Here is a 22,303-nt window from a genome sequence, read left to right as displayed (position 1 = left end):
AAAGTATGGCAATGTAGCATCCAAATCCTGTTTCCCTAACTGCATTGACAAGGAATTCACAATAAAAGTTCTTTAGGCAGAAAACATTTTCTCTGGATATCCCATTTGTCTATTAGAGAGGGAATAATTTTTCTTAAAGGGCCTTTTTTTTTTTGCTGAGTTTACCAGCCTGGTGTAAAGTACTGATTGGGGAAGTTTAAGTACTAAGAAAAATAGAATTTTGAATTTTTCATAAGGACAGAACACTGAACTAATTGATTTGTATGATTTTTGCTTTTATAAGCAACTCAAGTGTAATTAAGGATAATAAATATATTATTGAGTTGCTTATAAAAGCCAAAAAGCTGGCCGGGTGCGGTGGCTCACACCTATAATCCCAGCACTTTGGGAGGCTGAGGCAGGTGGATCACGAGGTCAAGAGATCGAGACCATCCTGGCCAACATGGTGAAACCCTGTCTCTACTAAAAATACAAAATTTAGCTGGGTGTGGTGGCGTGTGCCTGTAGTCCCAGCTACTCGGGAGGCTGAGGCAGGAGAATTGCTTGAACCCGGGAGGTGGAGGTTTGCAGTGAGCCAAGATCACACCACTGCACTCCAGCCTGGCGCCTGGCAACAGAGTGAGATTCTGTCTCAAAAAAAAAAAGAAAAGCCAAAAATCCAAAAGTTTCCCCAAAAGGGAAACTTTTCTAGAATAGGGCTGTTTTCATGTAGGACATCAGAATTCATGTATTTTAAATCATATAAAAATTTTGCAGATAAAATTAGTATTATAGAAAGTACTCAACTCTGTGACATGAATCATGACATATGTTACAAAAAACCTTCTGATTCTTCTAAAGGGGAAATCTTAATGTTATTGCTGTTTGTTTAAATAAAATATGTCCTATAATACCCACGTCTTTTTGCCCAGCTTATTATAGAAAGTCATGAAGAATAATTTCATTTTTTATATTAAGATAAGTGAAGCAATATCTATAATCTCAAATTCATTGTATTTTCTTATGCTTCTCTTTTAGATGTACATTGAAGATGTCAGTTTCTACATGTGGGAAGTAGACATTGAAGGCTTTATGGTTTACAGACAAGATCTTTAGAAGTTAAGCACTAAAGGTAATTAATAACTGTAGCCTCATATATAATTTTATTTAAATGGTTAGGATTGTCAGATTATAATTCTACTTGTTAAACTTATTAAGTTTTTATCACTGGCCCTAAGTTACAACTGCATTCATTCATATTCAGACACAAATTTTTTATGCCATAATATCATCTTGACAGAAAGTGTCAGATTTCATTTGTAATAAGTGGTTGATTTAAAAAATGATAAATTATAATGCGCAAGTGCAAACCAACTAAGAATAAAGGATAAACAAAGTAACTTCTATCAGACCTGTGAATACACCTTAGCAGAATTTAATGTGAAAAAATAATTAAAAAACTATCATCCACTTCACTGTTTTCATGTATTTATTAATCAGTCCCTTTAACAAGTTAAGAGCTTGTTCTTTATCCACTCCAAAAAACTCTCCTAGTTTCCTATACTCATAATATTATTACCCCTGAATACCAAACCCCTTTTCATTTTGTCATGGCTCCTCCAAAATTTCTCTTTACCTAGCTTATTTTTTCACGTAACATGTTCTGTTCATGTCTCCCATGACTGCTTACGTACTTACATGACAAAATTTCTGACCACATTTTGTTAAAATTTCAAGTGAGATACAAGGGGGAACAAACCTCCAAAAGCAGTACTTTAATGTTGCTTGCCAGATGGGGCCAGTGGAAGCCTGGAGAGTATGTGACCTGTAAACTGGGTGTGCCTGTTCAGTTCTAGGATCCTTGCTAAATGGGGATGAGATGCTGTAAAACCAATTCTTAGTAGTTTTCTTTTTCTTTTAAGAACAGAAATAGATTTGAAAAAATCCTTATTTTTCAATATCAGCATAAAATTTTTCCTTTGAAAAAAAGTCTACTTTTGCTACTACATAAGCCAAGTAAAACAGTTTATAGCCTCTGGTGCAGGAATGTTTTTTTCTTTGTTCTATTTTTCTTTATGCTTTTAGAATGCCAGTATTTAGAGTCTATTTTTTCTCCTTAATTTTTGGTTAACTGCTTAATGATTTTTGCTAGTTTTCTATGATGAATATTAATGTCAGAAATGACTTCTCTTGAAAAAATAAGTGATATTACTTATTTCTAATTCATTTTTGTAGTTATATATGGTGACTTGGTTATTTGGAGTAGCTATTCAAGTGTTTTCTGAATTATAATGATTAGATAACTATTTTTATAGTTTTGTCTTCTCCACAGTCTAAATCAAATCCTTATAGTGAAAATTTGTATTATATTATACACACACACACACACACACACACACACACATATATATTCACACACATATATTTCTTTTGTTTTAAGAGATGTAGTCTCTTTAAGTTGCCCAAAATAGATTTGAGCTCCCAGGCTTGAGCAGTCCTCCCACTTCAGCCAATCAAGCAGCTAGGACTACAGGTGTGCGTTAACCATGCCTGGCACTTTCTGGTTTTTGTTGTTATTGTTGTTTGTTGGTTTTTTTTTTTTGAAACAGGGTCTTATTTTGTTGCCCAGGCTGGAATACAGTGGCACAGTCATGGCTAACTGCAGCATTGACCTCTTAGGCTCAAGCCACCTCAGCCTTCCAAAGTGCTGGGATTACAGGCATGTGTCACCTCACATATTTTTTGTTTTTTAATGGACCTTTTACACAAAGAGAAAGCAGAGTTAATCACACTCTTAGGTTCATGGGGCACTGTCATTACTGGTTCATGCAAAACACTTCTTGTTTTATTTATTTATAAATTTTCCAGTCTCATTCTCCCACGCTTGACCCATAGGGAATCATTCTAACACGATATTCTAAAATGATACCTATTGTATGGTCCTATTTTGTTTATCTTTTTATAATATGAGTATTGTTTTGTATGCATACATTTTTAAATTTTTATATGAGAAATTTCAAATAAATAAAAAGGAAAAGGGAGAAAATTATGAACCACCATGTGTCTATATGTCAGCTTCAACAGTTATCATCTTAAGGTATAATTTGTTTTACCTCTGACCTCTCCTCACCCTGACATATTACAATTATAATTTTTTATACATCACAATGTGTTTCCACCATTTTCAATATTTAAGTTTTTCCACACTTTGAATGTGTTTTCTGAATTTATTTTGAATTTTTTCTTAGTAAAAAGAAACAAACTGGATATTTATATGTCTCCCCTACAAAGAATCTTGTACATTCTGAGATCCCTTTGTCTCTTCATCTTCTCCTACCCCATCATTTTGCTACTATCTACTTTAAATCTTAAACCATTATGCCCATATGTTCTCCTTTTCTTAGCTGTTTGCTATTTTAAAAAACAACAAATTTTGCCAAGATATTTTATCAGCATGGCTTCACACATCTTTTAATTATCTTCCGTATTTGTTTCTATTTAAGCATTTTATCAAAAACTGTCTTTGGAGTTTTTGTGTGCTTGGAAATATATGTTGTCATAGCCTCATATTTGAATGACTGCATTGCCATATGTAAAAATCTAGGTTTTAAGATTTTTCCTTCAATACTTTGAAAATCCATGATCTTCCCTAGTCACCATTGTAAAAAATTTTTTTAAATAAATTAAAAAAAATAAAATCCATGATCTTTTTGTCCTGTTCAACTCCATCATTTCTTCAAATACATCCTTCTTAATATTTTTCTTTTTCTTTTTCTTTCCTTTTTTTGAGACAGAGTCTGGCTCTGTCACCTGGCCTGGAGGGCAGTGGCGCAATCTCAGCTCAACCTCCTCCTCCTGGGCTCCAGTGATCCTCCCTCCTCAGCCTCCTGAGTAGCTGAGACTGCAGGCATACGCCACCACCAGCACCCCCACCAACCCACCAGCTAATTTTTGTATTTTTTGGTAGAGATGGGGTTTCGCCATGTTAGCCAGGCTGGCCTTGAACTCCTGGCCTCAAGTGATCTGCCCGCCTTGGCTTCCCACAGTGCTGAGATTATAAGTGTGAGCCACCACACCCAGCCTTGTTTTCTTTCTGAGTCTCCTGTTATTCAGATGTTAGCACTGCCAATCCCTTAGCCTTTCTTTTATATTTTCTTTTTCTTTTTTTTTCTTTGAGACAGAGTCTTGCTCTGTCACCCATGCTAGACTGCAGTGGTGCAATCTTGACTCACTGCAACCTCCGCCTCCCAGGTCCAAGCAATTCTCCTGCCTCAGCCTCCTGATTAGCTGGGATTACAGGCACCCACCACCATGCCCAACTAATTTTTGTATTTTTTTAGTAGAGACTGGGTTTCACCATCTTGGCCAGGCTGGTCTCAAACTCCTGACCTTGTGATCAGGAGGTCTCTGTCTCCCAAAGTGCTGGGATTACAGGTGTGAGCCACTGCGCCCGGCCAATATTTTCTATTTCCTTGTTCTTAGGTTTGAAGATTTCCTCAAACTGATCTTCAGATTCATTTACTCCTCACTTAAATTCTATTATTTATCTAGTCTATATACTTCAAGTATTATTTTTTGTACATAATATTTCTGCTTGCTTCTTTGTTCTCGTGTTCTTATTATATGCTGCTAATATCTTCCCTTACCTCTTTTAGTATGTTTACTAGGCTTATTTTAAGTTCTTGGGTCATTAGATCTAATATTTCTGCTTCTCTTAGAATCCGTATGCCGATAGTTTATTTTTCTTTGAAAACAGTTGTGCTTCTTCAATGTCTTGATATGTTGACCTGTAAGATATTTTCCTTTGGGGATATTAGCTACTATGACATCACACGTGGGAAGAGAATAGCACCCAGTCTGTGTCATTTTCAGTGAGCTCAGAGGATGGAAGGTAGGTAGAAAAGCCCCAGGCTACATTAGAAATCACAGTTAATTTATCAAGTCTACAAAATGACACCGCAGGTCTCTGCTTTACCATCTCTCCCCTCCTCCCTGATCCTATCAGGGAGAACAGCATCCAAAGCTATTGATTGGTTAATTTACCAGCTTTATGGCTTAGTAGGAAAGGGCAGAGAAATTCCTGCCCAAGGTTAGTCTCTACCTGTTTTCCTCGGCTTTTTATAAGTACTGTTCACTCCTGAGGGCATTTGGACTATAGTCGGAGTCCCTATAGATATGGGAACAGTAAGTTTTTGACTCAAGTCAGGGAAGAATCAACAGCAGAACTCCAATAGCTCATATCCTGTTTATCCCACAGCCTTGAAGGGCTGCCACCTGCCCTAGATCCAAGGCCCCAGCCACCAGCCTAGCACACTTCCCCTTCAAAATTGTCCTTTATCACCCCGCTTTCTTCCCTGGGATTTTTCAGGTTTTCTTATTTCTTGGATTTTTTTCTTTAAAGTTCCTATAGGAGTTGGTCTTTGGAGAGGGAACGAGACTGTACTATTCCAAAATCTTGGTATTATCTTTCTGAAAGAAATTCAAACAAAAGCTATAAATCTGTGTGTACCCTTTGACCCAGAGGTTACATTTCCAGAAATTTCTCCTAAATGTATGATCAAGAACTATTTAATCATGACATTGGAAAAACATATCCAACAGTGGGAGTTAATTAAATAAATATATATTCATGGAATAAACTATTCTGAGTAATATACTACTCATTTCTGTTTTTTAAAAAAATAGATGTTCAGGTATGGTGGCTCACACCTATAATCCCAACACCTTGGAAGACTGAAGTGAGACAATCACTTGAGCTAAAGAGTTCAAGACTAGCCTGGGCAACATAGCGAGGCCTCCTCTCTACTGAAAAAAAAAAAAAAGTAAAAATTCAGTCAGGGATGGTGGTCTATAGTTCCAATTATTCAAGAGGTATATGCCTATAGTCCCAACTATTCAAGAGGATTGCTGGAACCTAGGACACCTTGGTCTGTTTCTAATGACTGACTTTTCTCTTGGTTTGAGGTCACATTTTCCTACCTTTTAAAATGTCTTTTAATTGATGAGTTTACATAGGATATTTCTTAAATGTGATATTTAGCATTATTTGCATATCTCTATTAAAGTACTTCTCAAACTGTAATTATTTCTTTACCTCTATAACACATAGAATGTTAGGGCTGAGAAAAGGATGACAAGCACTGGCAGTTGGATCGCTGGTTTAGTTTCAGCACAGTACTAGAATGAAAGTTAAAAACAATAAAGAATGAGTGATATGGTTTGGCTGTGTTACCACCCATATCTCATCTTGAATTCCTGTGTGTTGTGGGAGGAACCCAATGGGAGGTAATTAAATCATGGGGGTGGGTCTTTCACGTGCTGTTCTCATGACAGTGAATAAGTCTGACGAGTTCTGATGGTTTTAAAAATGGGAGTTTCCCTGCACAACGTGTCTTTTTGCCTTCTGCCATGATTGTGAAGCCTCCCCAGCCATTTGGCACTGTAAGTCCACTAAACTGTTATTTCTTCCCAGTTTTGGGTATGTCTTTATCAGCAGCATGAAAACAGACTAATACAATGAGTAAAAGAAAAGAGTAGAACCAGTCACAATCCTTTCATGTAATTTGTCAACAAGAGGATAGATGCAGCATCATGGAGGAAAAACTTTACAGTGCTTTGAATATTGCCAAACTCAAATTGCCCTTAAAAAAGTAAAGAGAAATTAGAGGAGTCATGAAGAGCCCCAAATTAAAATAAAGACTTGTGATTATTTAATAGCAGGACATTTGCTATTGTGATTTGGAGAAAGTAAGTCACCTTTTTTTCTTTATAGTTTTTAACCAACTTGAGAATAGACACAAAGAGTCAGATGGGAAGACAACTAAATCTAGACATTTAATGAAACCTTAATAGTGATCGATATCTAGCCCAGAATTATATGACATGAAAAAGTAGGAAAATGTAACCCCAAACCAAGATAATAGACAATAAGTAGAAACAGAGCAAGAAATGACAGCCATAATGTAAACAGCAAAGACTTTAAAACATCTAGTTATACATATATTCAAGGATATAAAGTAAAACATTAAAATAATGAAGAGAGTCTAAGAAAATAAATTTTTTAGCTCTAGGAATTCCCACACCTGAATGAAATATCCACTGGATGGACTGCTCAATGCAATAAACATTGCAGATAAAAAAGATCAGTAGACTTGAAGAAGGTATCAAAACTGAACCACTGCTGGGTGCAGTGGCAGGTACTATAATCCTACCTACTCAGGAGGCTGAGGTGGAAGAATAGTTTGAGTACAGGAGTTTGAGGCTGTAGTGTGGTGTGATCGCACATGTAGATAGCCACTGCACTCCAGCCTGGACATCATAGCCAGAACCCAAGTCTAAAAAATAAATAAATAAGTAAAGTAAAATAAAAACTGAATCAGAGAGTAAGAAAACTGAACCCTCCCTCCTCTTCCACACCCAAAAAACCCCCAGCACCTAAGTGTCCTGGTACCATGAGGTATAACAAATATGGAATTGGAGTTTCAGAAGAGGTGAGGGCAGAAAAAAATAAATGGAAACCTAATGGCCAAAATTTTTCCACATTTGATGAAAAATAGAGACATAAAAATCCAAGTTCATTTAATTTCAAATGGAAAACATACCAAAATATATCATTTCTGAAACCAGTGATAAAAGTCATAAAAACAAATGGAAAAAAGGCACATCACAAACAAAACACAAGATAAAAATGAACTGACTTCACATCAGAAACAATGCAAACCAGAAGATAATGGAAAGAGATCGGTATCAAAAGATGAAAACTTATAAACCTTAAATTCTATATCCAGTAAAAGCATCTAAAATGATGACATTTTCAGACAAAAAAAAAAAAAAATCCACTGAGAGAATTCATTGCTAGCAGACCTGTTACAAGAAGTGTTAAATAAAGTCTTAAGGCAGAAGAAAAATAATAGTAAATGGAAACTCAATCTCTGCAGAGGAAGGAAGAGCCCCAGAAATTGTAAATATATCGATAAACATATTAGACTGTTGTTTATATATTTAAAAAGATAACTGACTGCTTAAATTAAAAACACTGAAAAATAAGAATGAATATTTTGTTATAACATGTGTAGAAGTAAGATATATGACAATAGTGCAAAGAATGGGAGGGAGAAATGGTAGTACAGGCTGAATATTACTAATTCAGAATCCAAAATGCTCCAAAATTCAAAACTTTTTGGTGCCAACCCGATAGTCAAAGGAAATGATCATTGGAACATTTCGGATTTTGGATTTTTCGATTAGGGATTCTCAATCTTTTTAACATAACTATTTCAAAATTTGAAAAATTGAAAATTTGAACTAATTCTGGTCTCAGACATTTCAGATATTGTGTCTTAAGGTTATTATATTATTAGGAGGTTATAGGTTATTATTTAAAAGTAGGCTATGATAAGTTAAAGATGCATATTTAATCACTAGAGCAATCACCAAAGATATAAAACAAAGAAATTCAGCTGATAAATCAATAGAGGAGATAAAGTATAATACTCGAGAATTGGCCAGTCATGGTGGCCAGTGCCTCTAAACACTTTGGGAGGCCAAGGGGGGAGGATCACTTGAACCCAGGAGTTTGAGACAAGCCTGGGAAATATAATGAGACCCCGTATCTAGAAAAAATTTACGGTGGTGTAAACCTGTAGTCCCAGAGGCTGAGACTGAACTGGGAGGACCACTTAAGCCCAGGAGATTGAGGCTGCAGTGAGCCATGATTGCACCACTGCACTGTAGCCTGGGCAACAGCGTTACACTCTGTCTGAAAAAAAAATTTAAAAATTAAAAATCATTTCTAAAGAAGACAGGTTTAAAAATGAAAGAACAGATGGAATAAGTAGAAAACAAATAGCAAGGTGGTAGACTTAGAACCAAGTATGTCATCATTATATTAAGTATATATTGTCAAAACACTCAGATTAAAATGGTTTTTTTCATTTGACTGATAAAAACCCAATAAACAACTCCAGAGGTTGGCAAATTTTTTATTAAAAGGACACACTATAAATATTTTAGGATTAAGGCTCATAGTGTTTCTGTCACAACTACTCAACTCTGTTTTTAGAGCTCAAAATGTAAACAGGTAGATATGTCTATGTTTTGATAAAACTTTATTTCCAAAATAAGCAATTGGCTTTTTTAAGGGGGGTAGACATCAACTCTTGCTAAATAGGAGTGCATTTTAAATATAAAAATATGGGTAGATCAAAAGTTAAAAGATGGGTTAAATATACAATGAAAACACTAATAACAGAAAGTCAAGATGGCTAAAATAATATTAGACAAAGTGTGTGTCTAATAAGGTAGTTCAAGAGGATTTATTCTCCTAAATATATATCCACTTAACAATAAATCTCTAAAATATTTTATGAAGCAAAAACTGGTAAGAGTTGAGAGAAAAAATAGAAAATTCCACAATTATAGTTAGACATTTCAACCTTCCTCTCCCATAGTTATAACAAGTAAATAGAAATCAGTAAGAACATAGAAACCTTCAATAACACTAAAAACCAACCTGACCTAATTGACATTTGTAGAACATATACCTAATAACAACAGAAGACACATTTTTTCACTGTGCATAGAATATTCATCATGATAGAACATATGCTGGTCCATGAAAATCAATAAAATGTTAAAGATTGAAATCATCCAGAGTATGTTCCCTGAACAAAACAGAATTAAGTTATACTCCAGGTATCATTGATATCACTCATCCTCTTGCATAGGGATGTCCTTTCTCCTATGTTGAAACTCTTGTTTCTCAATCTTTTTTTTTTTTTTTCTTAATTTTGCCCTCTCATTTTTTGGAGCAAGTCCTCCAGGAGGTTCTTGAGAAAAATGTATAGGATGTAATTTTTTGTAATATTTTCATTTCTTTCTTATTTTTTTTTTTTTTTTTTTGACATGGAGTCTCACTATGTCACTAGGCTGGAGGGCAGTGGTGCAATCTCAGCTCACCGCAATCTCTGCCTCCTGAGTTCAAATGATTCTCCTTCCTCAGCCTCCCGAGTAGCTAAGACTACAGGTACATGTGACTACGCCTGGCTAATTTTTGCATTTTTTTTTTAGTAGAGACAAGGTTTCACCTGTTGGCCAGGATGGTCTCAATCTTTTGACCTCGTGATCCACCTGCCTCAGCTTCCCAAGGTGCTGGATTATAGGCATGAACCACTGCACCCAGTCTTCATTTCTCATTGTTTTTAATTTCCATAAATGTTACATCTTTTCACTGTGGTTTCATTTATATTGCCTTAATCTGTCATGACTAGTATAAGTAATTAGAAGTAGCTATTTTAAAATATTTTTGTGCCACCAGTTAAAAAAAATGGTTTCCATTATTTAGTGTCTATGATTATATGAGGGAAGCATTCTGAAAGAGTCCCTTTCATAAGAAAGAAAATTCCAGAAGACATTGCTATTCAAAGAATCAATCCCTTTAGGTAAGCTTTATTACTTAGAAATGTGTTTACCAAAATAGGTACATCTCCATTTGTGTATATTTCTTCTATGTAAAATTAAATTTTTTTCATCAATAATAACAGTATGACTTAGTATCTTGAAAACTTCTCCATATTCATTGTTTTAATGGGTATGTATTCTATTAATAAAGTATGATGCTTCATTCTTCTATGCTTGGACATTTAGGTTATTTATAACATTTTTCTGTTACATGTAATTTAGTATTTTCTTTCTTTTATTTATTTCCTTAGGCACTATTCTTTGAAGTAGAATTACTATACCATAGCATCTGAATTTCTTTTTTTTTTTTTTTTTGAGGTGGAGTTTTGCTCTTTTTGCCCAGGCTGGAGTGCAATGGCACAATCTCAACTCACTGCAGCCTCCGCCTCCTGGGTTCAAGTGATTCTCCTGCCTCAGCCTCCAGAGTAAACTGAGATTACATGCACCCACCACCATGCCCAGCTAACTTTTGTATTTTTACTAGAGAAGGGGTTTCACCATGTTGGCCAGGCTGATCTCAAACTCCTGACCTCAGGTGATCCGCCTGCCTCAGCTTCCCAAAGTGATATTATTAATGACTGGCTAAACTAACTTCTTAAAAAATTAAAATATTTTACATTGCCATAATCAATACAGATTTTTTCTGCATAGTCTTGATAGCAATTAACATTTTCCTCTTTTTTCCACTAACATGTAAAATGTAAATATAGTTGTTTTGATATGAATTTAATTTCTGCCAAGATTGCATCTTTTTTATTGCCTTTGTATGTGTTTGTAGATCCAACATGTTTATCACCACAACTGCTTGAGTTTTAATGCTCCCAAGACAACTCTACCACCAAATTTCTAGCTTTGTTTCTCAATGTCTCTGTACATCACCGTCCTCTGTAAATAGGAATACAAAAATTACCTGTCTCAGGTTGTTAAAAGGAATAAAAGAAATGATGTACATAAAGTATTTGGTGAGGTTTTATATATTATGTTATCATAATATATAAAGAACAATAAATAAGTCTAGGTTTTCTCCTATAGACGAGTTAGAGTGATGTTACGTGTTTCCGTAGTAAGTTCATCATATGTATTAGATATAAGCACTTGTTTTATTTTTTTATTGTCCTTTTTCTTATCTTTTGATTTCATTGCACAAAAGTTATAAATGTTTATTCCTGGAAAAAGTGGCAAGGAAAAAAGTATATAACTGCTTATATAATGATTTATTCTGCTTCTTAATGGTAAAGTACCTTTCGTCTACCTATGAAATTAAAATGTTCTTCTATAAACTATTCCATCAAGAAAACGTCATGCTATGAGCTATATTAAACTCAGGGATCATAAGAAGACATGATGACTTTCTTTAAGTAGCTTCTAATCTAGTCTAAGAGGAGGATTGTATCATACAGGGTTCTCCAGAGAAACAGGATTGGTGGGGGGGAATATATATATGTACTCATATATGTATATATCTGGGTATATTGTATATATATAAATATATCATATATGTATTTATGCATGGATATGTACATTTAGAGAAATTTATTTCAAAAAATTGGCTTAAGCAACTATGGGGCTGACAGGTATTAAATTTGTAAGGAAGGCCAGCAGGCTGAACACTCTCAGGCAGGAGCTGATACTGCAGTCTTAAAGCAAAATTTCTTCTTCAAGTATATCAAGCTTTTCTCTTAAGGCCTTTTAACTGATTGGATGAGGCTCACTCAGATGGTGGAAGATAATCTCCTTTACCTAAAGTCAACTGATTGTAGGTCTTAATCCCAGTATTGTTTAACTGAATAACTGGGTACTATAGCCTATCCAATTGAGGCAGAAAACTAATCATCACAAAGATAAATAATGTGGAAGACTTTTGACAGTAATTTTCGTATTAGTACATTTCAGCACTTCAATATTAAGTCATTTTTAAATTGTGGGCTTTAATAAGTAAACAAATAAAATGAATGAACTAATATATTGAAAGGGAAAAGGTAGCTAGGCACAGTGGCTCATGCCTGTAATCTCAGTACTTTGGGTGGCTGAGATGATTGGATCACTTGAGGCCAGGAGTTTGAGACCAGCCTGGGCAACATGGTGAAACCTTATCTCTACAAAAAATTAGCTTGGCATTTTGGTTTATACCTGTGGTCCCAGTTACCCTGGAGGCTGAGGTGGGAGGATCACTTAAGCCCAGGAAGTTGAGGCTGCAGTGAGCCAAGATCGCACCACTGCACTCCAGCCTGAGTGACAGAGTGAGACCCTCTGTCAAAAAAAAAAAAAAAAGCAAAAGATTTGTTATCAATATAGATGTCATAGATTTTTTTATTATGCCACCTCTCTATAACATACATCCTTTGAGTGTCTCTACAAAAAGAAGCTATCATATGCAGTATACAAAGTATGACTAAGAAATAAAGTGATTTGACTTTTAAACTACTACATCATGCCATCCAAATGAATGCTAAGTTTTCCAAAATAGTCATCTTAGGAAGCTGTATATTTATCTTATGATAGTAAAATTCCTTAATCATTTGCATATCCCTTTTTAAAATTACCTCCTCAATCTCAAGTGCATTAGACTATACTGATAGTTTTCTCACCTTCTTTAAACTTTTGCTCAAATATTACTTCCTCAATAAGGCTTACTCTGACCATTCTATTTTAAATTGCATACCCTCTCCCTTACCTTGCTTTCTTTTTCCCCCCTAACATTTAAATTTTCTAATGCATATATAATCTACATATTTACCGTGTGCCCACACTAGAAGCTACATAACACCGAGGCAGGGTTTTTGCAATCTAATATAGAGACTTTCTCCAAGGGTTTGTAGCTATAAAACCTCAGTTTTTATAAATATGTAACACTTAAAAGCAAGTGTAATTCAGACTTAAGTTGTTTTCAAATAGAAATGTGATCTGGTTTCAACACAGGAAAAAATGACATTACACGTATAATGATGACTTTTAAAAATACTTAGCACATCATTAAGGAACACTTAAATATAAGAATGCAGGGTCTGGCTGGCCATTCCAAGCGCCGGCACAGGAGTGGGCTCCACACAGGGCTTGTTCCTGGTCCAGTTATATTGTAAAGCGACTCCCACAGAGTCCAGAGATGGAAGAGTCCAGAGACAGAAACACAGTGGCACCTAGGCAGGGGTGCCCATGACCCCGAAGCCCCAGAGGGGGGTGCTATAGCATGCTAATGAGCTCATTTAGTCACATTGTCTGCAGCCTGACAGACAGCAGCACCTTAACAACTCTGTCAGCCCCATTGCCCTGCTCTAGCCTGCAGCTCCGGGTCTGGCTGAGCCTTGCTGCTACTTCCTGTCATGTAAGATGGCTGCCCTCACTGTTACAGCCTCCTGTGGATCCGCATTCAGTGGGTCCCGAGTTCTTGTCCTGCATCCAAGAAGAATGAGATTAGGCTGACAATCAAAGGGTGAGAAGGGTGGAGAAGAATTTTATTGAGTGATGAAACAGCTCTCAGTGGAGAAGGGATGCAAGGGTAGTTCTCCCACCTAAAGTCGGGTGATTTCTCTCTCACTGTGGCTAGGTCTGGGGCTTTTTTGGGATCAGAATGGGGAGTGTGTGCTGATTGGTTTGTCAGTATGCAAAAAAGGCTAAAACAAAGGCACCACTCAAGGGGCACAACAGTGTAAAAAACAAATTAGGAAAGGAGAGGTACATGTAAAATAAGTGAAGGATGGGGGTCAATCAAAGGAAAGCATGCCAAACAGGAAGAGAGGTTCTCAGTCCCATCTGTGGATTTACCTGAGATTTGTAGCTAGGCTTTAAACTGTCATTGGCTTGAAGGTTGGGTTTCACTGGAGACCCGCCCCTATCTGCCTAGGCATTTGACTGCCTCCTGCCACTATCACTAGGAGCTGGCATAAACAGTAATGGAGATGGAGTCCTTCCCTGCATGGAGCTTACTACTTTATTAGGGAAGACAAACAATAAACAAATAATTACATATGTAATTTCAAAATGTGATATGTTTTAAAGAGAAAAATAAACCATGGTAAGTAGAATAGAAGGTAATTGGTTTTGGGAGTAGAAGTCCTGTTTTGATAAAGTGGTCAGGGAAGCCTCTGCTGAGGTAGTGATATTCAAGCAGAAACGTCCTGGATATTCGAAGTGGTGAGACATGTCTGGAAGAGTGACCTAGGCAGCAAAATGGAACAGCAAATAAAAAGACTGCTGAGTCACCAAAAACGATTCTACTTGAGGCTCAGCAAGAAATCTAGTCTGCTTATATGGAGAAAGTGGGAGAAAGAGTGGTTTGAAATGAGGTTGAAGGGGTTACAAGGCCAGAAATGTAAGGGGCTTATAGATCATATTAAAGAATTTAAAATTTAGTTTTAATTTTAATCATGAAGAAAAACTATTATTGAATTTTGCACATGGGATTGATGTGATCTGAGAAATACGAAACATCTTTGGAACATATATTGGATTTTTTTAGAGATAAGTTGAAGTTTAAATAATTGTTTTGTTTAAAAAGCAATTATTTAGGCCAGGTGTGATGGTTCATGCCTGTAATCCCAGCACTGTGGTAGTCCCAGATGGGAGGATACCTTGAGGTCGGGAGTTCAAGACCAACCTGGCTAGCATAACAAGAGCCCATCTAATAAATAAATAAATAATAAAAAGCAACTCTTTAAAAGCTATAAAATAATGAATTCATATTTTTACCATAACAATTTTTAATAATTAGGAAAGTTCACAAATGAAATTAAAAGGCACTAATGAAATTAAAAGGAAACCTAGCTAATATTTGGTACATACAACAAGAAAGATGCTGATTTTCTTAATGTGCAAAGAGTCATAACAATTAAATACAGGAAAGACAGCCTGTTTGCATAAAAGACATGAAAATGCAGTTTATCAAAGAAGTGCAAATAGCTAATAAACCTATAAAAGTAATTTTTCAACCTTCCCTTGCACTGTAATGACATTTTTCTAGTGCTTGCTTAATGTCTGTGTGTTTTGCTATTCTTTTTGTTCTTTACCTGAAGTATCTTTGTTATCACTACTGTTCTTTTATTACTCATGACAGAATGTAATGGTTTTACCTGGCTACCTATTTTCAAGAGGTGTATGCACATTAGGAAGGAGGGTCAAGGTAAGGGTGGGTCCACAGTATTGTTGCAGTTTTGCAGGTCTTCACAAGAAGGTAATCTCTGCTGCAACAGAAGCAAAATACTTCCTATAATAATGGCTTGTCTGTGGATCCTTTATGTAGCCCTATCTTTTATGCTTCTCTAAAGCTGAGTCTAGCAGGATTCTGCTGACAACTCATCTCATCTTTGTTCTCATACTTGTGATTACAAGCAATACCTGTAGCAACATAAGGTATGTTATATATACCTTCAGGAAATAGATTGTTAACATCATTTTCTTGGCTCTGCACTGCAGAGCCCTTTACCATGGATAAATTTCTCAAAGACTGAGTCTGTTTATGTATTTTCACGTGGCTTTTCCTAAGTTTGCATACCGCTTTTGCCTATTTTAGAGTATGAAGGTCAAACCTGAACTCTAATTCAGCCAAAAATATAATGTTTAACGAAAGAAAAGGAGAGAGGGAAAGAATAGGAGAAAAGAGAAGAGAGAAAATGAATAAAGCTATTACCTCTGTTGGAAAAACCTACAATCCAGAAAGCAAGGACTCTGGAAAAGACATCATGAAATAATAGTAGAAGATGAATCATGAGCTAGGCAAACTTAGGAAAGAAGTATTTATTTCAAAGATGAAATTGGAAGGAGCACTTCGGCTAGAAACACCTTAAGGAATATTGTGGATTAAAATGTGAAGAATGAATAAAGTAAACCAAAGAAAAAAATTAAAAGATTAGAAATAAAATTTTGTGAATGTATAGAGAATGAGATAAAGACACAAAAGAAAACTAAAAGAGTAGAACAGAATAAATATTTAAAGATAAGATTTAATGATAATTTTATAAAATATAATTTTGATCTACATATTGAAAGGGCATACCATGGACCAGGGAAAAATGACCTAAAACTGTCAGTACCGAAACATGTCCTCATAAAATTGCTGTACATTAAACATGAAGAAAGAATAGTCAGGTCAATAATAGGAGGGGAAAAAAGTCAGACTTGTCTCTGTTTTGTCCACATTAACATTTAGTACCAGTTGGCAGTGGAGTAACAGCTACAGAATCTTAAGAAAGGAAGATGTTTAATATTTTAAATTTAGGCCACTGTCTTCATTTAAATGCTAAAGACAATTTTGAACTCAAGAAATATTGTTCAAGTGTGGCCTTTTTGAAAAGATTCTTAGAAAATAAGCTACTGCCAATCAGATGGAAATAAATAGGAAAATTATCATAGAAGGACTGTCAGCAAGCACTGAAAGGATTGAACTGTAAAAGACTAAATAATGTGGGAATTAGAACTAAAGAACAAAATGCAGACACTATATATAAATATAAAATATTCCCTAAAATAAAATATATTCCCTAAAAATATGCCATTTCTACCTGTTTTCTGCCCCCTTTCCCCCTAGTCTTTACAAATGTTTTAATTTTCTCTTCTTTTTTCTTTTTTTCTTTCTTTTTTTCTTTTTTTGAGATGGAGTCTTACTCTGTCGCCCTGGCTGGAGTGCAGTGGCATGATCTCGGCTCAGTGCAACCTCTGCCTCCCAGCTTCAAGCGATTCTTTTGCCTCAACATCCCAAGTAGCTGGTATTATAGGCACCCACCACTACTCCTGGCTTTTTTTTGTATTTTCAGTAGAGGCAGGGTTTCACCACATTGTCCAGGCTGGTCTCGAACTCCTGACCTCTGGTGATCTGCCCACCTTGGCTTCCCAAAGTGCTGTGATCATAGGCGTGAGCTTATTTTCTCATCTTTAATACATAGAAGTCAAAGAATATCAATTAAAGCTGACAAAAAATAAAAGTGTCAGCATAATTTAACAATACCAGGAAAAATAGTGAAAAACATTAACTGAAATATGATGGATGAAAGAAAAAGAACAGTAATAGAAAGTATGCTAATATTATAATTGCTTATAACAGTGAACTAATAGATTTTGAATAGAGAAATAAGGACAGAGATATAAATGACATGTTTATATGTAAAAATAAAGTTGCATAAAATTATAAACATAACTACTAGAACAAAGATACAAAGAAATTACCCAAGGAGAAAAATAGGATAACAGTACCAATGATATTTTCTTTTAAAAATATATAAAAAGTAGGTAGGCTGCAGTGGTTCATGCCTGTAATCCCTCCACTGCTGGAGACAAGGCAGATATATCACTTGAGCCCAGGAGTTCAAGACCAGCCTGGGCAACATGGCAAAACCCTGCCTCTACAAAAAATACAAAAATTAGCTGGTGATCCCAGCTACTTGGCAGGCTGAGTTTGGGAGGATTGCTTAAGCCTGTGAGGTGGAGGTTGCAGCGAACCAAGATTGTGCCACTGCACTCCAGCCTGGGTAACAGAGTGAGACCCTGTCTCAAAAAAAATTATATATATATATGTGTGTGTGTGTGTGTGTGTGTGTGTGTGTATACATATATATACACACACACATTATAGACACACACATACTAATATGTATAAACATATATATTATGTATACATACATATATATGTATACATATATAGAGAGAAAACAAAATAACAGAATGAAAACAGTTCTTTTTGTTAGATGCCCACTGTCACATTATCATTTAGCATTTGATTAACGGGAATCAGCCAAGAGAAAAATTAATGTAAGTGGATTTAAAAAACATGTTTTGTTGAAACATAGTGTACATATTTATGGGATATGTACACTGTTTTGATAAATGTATACAGTGAATAATGATCAAATCAGGGTAGTTGGGATATCCACCACCTCAAATATTTACCATTTCTTTGGGTAAGAATCATTGCAAACCTTGTCTTCTAGCTATTTTGAAATGTACAACAGGCTGTGCGGGGTGGCTCATGCCTGTAATCCCAGCATGTTGGAGTTGAGGCAGGCGGGTCACCTGAGGCTGAGAGTTTGAGACCAGCCTGACCAACATGGAGAAACCCCGTCTCTACTAAAAATATAAAATTAGCTGAATGTGGTGGCACATGCCTGTAATCCCAATTACTGGGGAGGCTGAGGCAGGAGAGTCGCTTGAACCTGGGAGGCTGAGTGAGCCGAGATGGTCCCATTGCACTGCCGCCTGGGCAACAAGAGCAAAACTGCATCTCAAAATAAAGAAATAAATAAGTATACATCAAAATATTCCTATTTTGCTATTGAACTCTAGACCTTATTCCTTCTATCTAATTGTATTTCTGTACCCATTAACCAGCCTCTCTCCATCTCCCCTCCCCACAACCTTCTCAACCTCTCACTTTTTAAAAAGTAGATTTCTGATATCATAAAGTATCTTATAAATGTCAAAACATAAAGAAAGATGAAAAGTCAGATAAAGGTAAGCAAGGTATTTGTATCAGACCAGAGAGATTTAGTCTACAAAAACATTAAGTGAGATGAACACGGTCTTTTTATTAATGCAAAGAGTATACTTGACAATGAAGATGTAGCAGTTATGAATATCTACAAATTAAACAGCATGGCATCAATAATTGGAAAGACAATGTAGGTACCATTGAAAATGGTCAGAAACACTGAACACAGGTTCAGCTGCTTGCTGCTTGCAAAACCAAATAATAAGGACAAAGTTCAGTGGAAGAAAAGTGACTTTATTTCCAAAGCTATCAGTGGGGTAAATGGTCTAGGCTTCCTGTTTTAAAGAAGCCATTTCAAATTTTTGGCCAGAATACAAAAATTTAAAAGTGAAATTTGGTATGAAGGAGATACAGGAGGGTAAAGGAAGGTGCAGGACCATGTAATTTGCTTCAGTGCTTTATTCTCCGCTATTGTCCACACTGGTAAATGGGCTGGCACTATCTTGAGCAGATGTAGGTTGTAAATTAACTGTATACTCACATAATCTCTTGGTGGGAGAAAATTGCATAAGTACCTGGATTGTCTCAAGATTCAGTCACAGAAACTTCTAAGCAAACACATAATTAGATAAGTGAGCAGTGCAAGGAAGTGCCTGGGAGAAAGGAGAGTAAAGGTCATTATTTTATTATTAACAAGGAACATGTATCAAATAAGAGAGAGAAGGAAAAAAGAAAAAAGGATTAAAAAAAAAAGCCCTTAAAAATAGAGTACTCTGTTACAACACCACTAAACTTGGAAAATTTACTCATTGTGCCCTCAATCCATAACAGATCATTCGGGGATGGGGGATGGTGTAGGAATGAGGAAACACTAGAAGCATTTGTGCAAAAGTGAGGAACTTTGCAAAGATACTCACTGGCATGACTGTTATTTAACATTGTACTGAAGGGTGCCAGCTGAGAGAGGTATTAGATGTTAAAAAAAAAAAAAATGAAGTTAAATCCATGGGTGTAGATGACAAGATTATATACATGAGTCCACCACCCAAAATAAAATCAACAAACTATCACAAATATATTCCCTAAGATATATGGCACAACATTAATATATGTTCATGTAGATAATTTTTCTTGTATATCAAAATAACTTTCAGTTAAGCCCTATTGCCCTAATGCATATTGTTTGTGTGTTAGTTTCCTACAGCTTCCATAACAAATTACCATAAACCTGGTGGCTTAATGCAAAAGATACTTATTTTCTCATAGTTCTAGGGGCCAGAAATCTGAAATCAGTATCACTGGATCCAAATCAAGGTGTTGACAGGGCCATTCTCCCTCTAAGAATAAACTGTTTCTTTTTCTTTTCTTTCTTTTTTTTTTTTTTTTTTTGAGATGGAGTCTTGCTCTGTCACTAGACTGGAGTGCAGTGGCACGATCTCGGCTCACTGCAACCTCTGCCTCCCAGGTTCAAGCAATTCTCCTGCCTCAGCCTCCCAAGTAGCTGGGACTACCAGCTAATTTTTGTTTTTAGTAGAGATGGAGTTTCACCATGTTGGCCAGGATGGTCTTGATCTCTTGACCTCCTGATCTGCCTGCCTCGGCCTCCCAAAGTGCTGGGATTACAGGTGTGAGACACTGCGCCTGGCCAAATAAACTGTTTCCTACCTCTTCCAGCTTCTGCTGGATGATGCTGGGGAATTATTATTAATATTAATTAGTAATTAATCAATTGGTTTTATGTAGCTTGTATATTATTCAATCTATAAAACATGAAATAAGGACACTGTACCTTGTTTTTGCTTCCCTATATACCTACTTTTATTTTACTTAGTTTAATTTAATTTTTTGAAAGCAGGGTCTTAATCTCTTGCCTAGGCTGAGGTGCAGTGGCACAATCTCGGCTCACTGCAAACCCCACCTCCTAGGTTAGGGAGATTGTCATGTCTCAGCCTCCCAAGCAGATGGGACTACAAGCACACGCTCCAAGGCCTGGCTAATTTTTATTTATTTTTGGCAGAGATGGAGTTTCACCATGTTGCCCATGCTGCTCTCGAACTCCTGACCTCAAGTGATCTGCCTGTCTAGGCCTTCCAAAGTGCTGGGATTACAGACTATATCTACTTTATATGTTGCTCATCTCTTTTAGGTGAAATGTGTGACTGGAAACAATTTTGTGATCTTACTGCATACCTAAGTCTTCTTTTTCATTTTTGGTTATCTGTTCTTTTTTTTTTCCCAAGATTTCCTGTAAACATCACTTGACTTACAATTATTTTCATAGAATTACTTTTACCTGTTGATTACTTTAAGGGACTCTTCATTCCCCAGCTGTTCTCTTCTCTTTACTGATTTTTTTAGAGACTTTAAAATTAACTTTTATAGCAAAGCAAATATTTTCATGAATTATAAAATGAATAGAAATAGTATCATCAAATGCCTCTGTTCTATAAATAATAATCAAAGGAATTTATTTGAAGCAAATTATATTTTAATTAAGTGTCTCTAGTTATATTTTTACATGGGATTGATTAAACATCTTTATATGTAATACTAAATTTTTTCAAATCCAAATGTTATTTTTAACCTTTATTATTACTTTTGTCTTTTCATTGGCATTGGCATAATATATTGTAACATTTTCATTTTGATTTTACCATGAATACATAGTGTTTTAATTACATTCTAAAACTGATTATGTTGACATAGGAGCATACAGCTAAATTTGCTACATATGATCATTTTATTACATATCTCATTGTGTTATTCGAGATTTGTAGTTTTGTATATTACTTAGTACTCTAGTCAGAATGTTTCTGTCTACCCAAAATTCAAATGATGAAATCAAATTCCCAATGCATTAATATTAAGAGGTGGAACTTTTAGGGGCCCATTAGATCATGAGGTCAGATCCCTCATGATGGGATTAGTGCCATTATAAAAGTGGCCCAAGGAAATTTGTTCTGCCATTTGAGGACACATAAATGCCACCATCTATACAGAACAGGCTCTTGCCAGACACAGACTCTACCAGTTCCTTGATCTTGGGCCTCCCATTCCCTAGAACTGTGAGCAATAAACTTCTTCGTCTTCTTTTTTTTTTTGAATAAATTACCCAGTCTAAGGTACTTTGTTATAGAAGCTCAGACTATGACACTGTGTTAGGTTTTTTTTGCATTGCTGTAAAGGAATAATGAGACTGGCATTTATAAAGGAAAGATATTTAATTGGCTCACAGTTCTGCAGGCTGTGTAAGCATGGCACCAACATCTGCTTGGCTTCTGGTGAGGGCCTTAGGAAGCATACAACCATGGTGAAAGGCAAAGCAGGAATGGGTATGGAACATGGTGAGGGCAGGAGCAAGAGAGAGAGAGAGGAGGTGCTGCATACTTTTAAACAACTGTATCTCACATGAACTCAGAGTGAGAACTCACTTATCACCAAGGGGATGGCACT

The 22,303-nt window shown here is 35.9% G+C and overlaps 1 protein-coding gene across 6 annotated transcripts in view; it reads left to right on the top strand.

Annotated features, from left to right (window-relative positions):
- Window positions 1–22,303, top strand: part of MBD5 (methyl-CpG binding domain protein 5) — a 471,066-nt gene that overhangs the window by 146,108 nt on the left and 302,655 nt on the right. For all 6 annotated transcript variants that reach the window (XM_021668892.2, XM_064382791.1, XM_012457096.2 and 3 more), the window contains exon 2: window positions 1,018–1,111. The gene's annotated coding sequence lies outside the window, so the exon portion shown is untranslated. The remainder of the gene's footprint in view (window positions 1–1,017; window positions 1,112–22,303) is intronic.

Source organism: Aotus nancymaae, unplaced genomic scaffold, assembly GCF_030222135.1.
Source record: "Aotus nancymaae isolate 86718 unplaced genomic scaffold, 86718_ANA_hifiasm-v0.15.2.pri h1tg000029l, whole genome shotgun sequence".
Classification (NCBI taxonomy): Eukaryota; Metazoa; Chordata; class Mammalia; order Primates; family Aotidae; genus Aotus; species Aotus nancymaae.
Note: the sequence above shows the minus strand (reverse complement) of the source record. Positions and strands in the feature narration are given on the sequence as shown.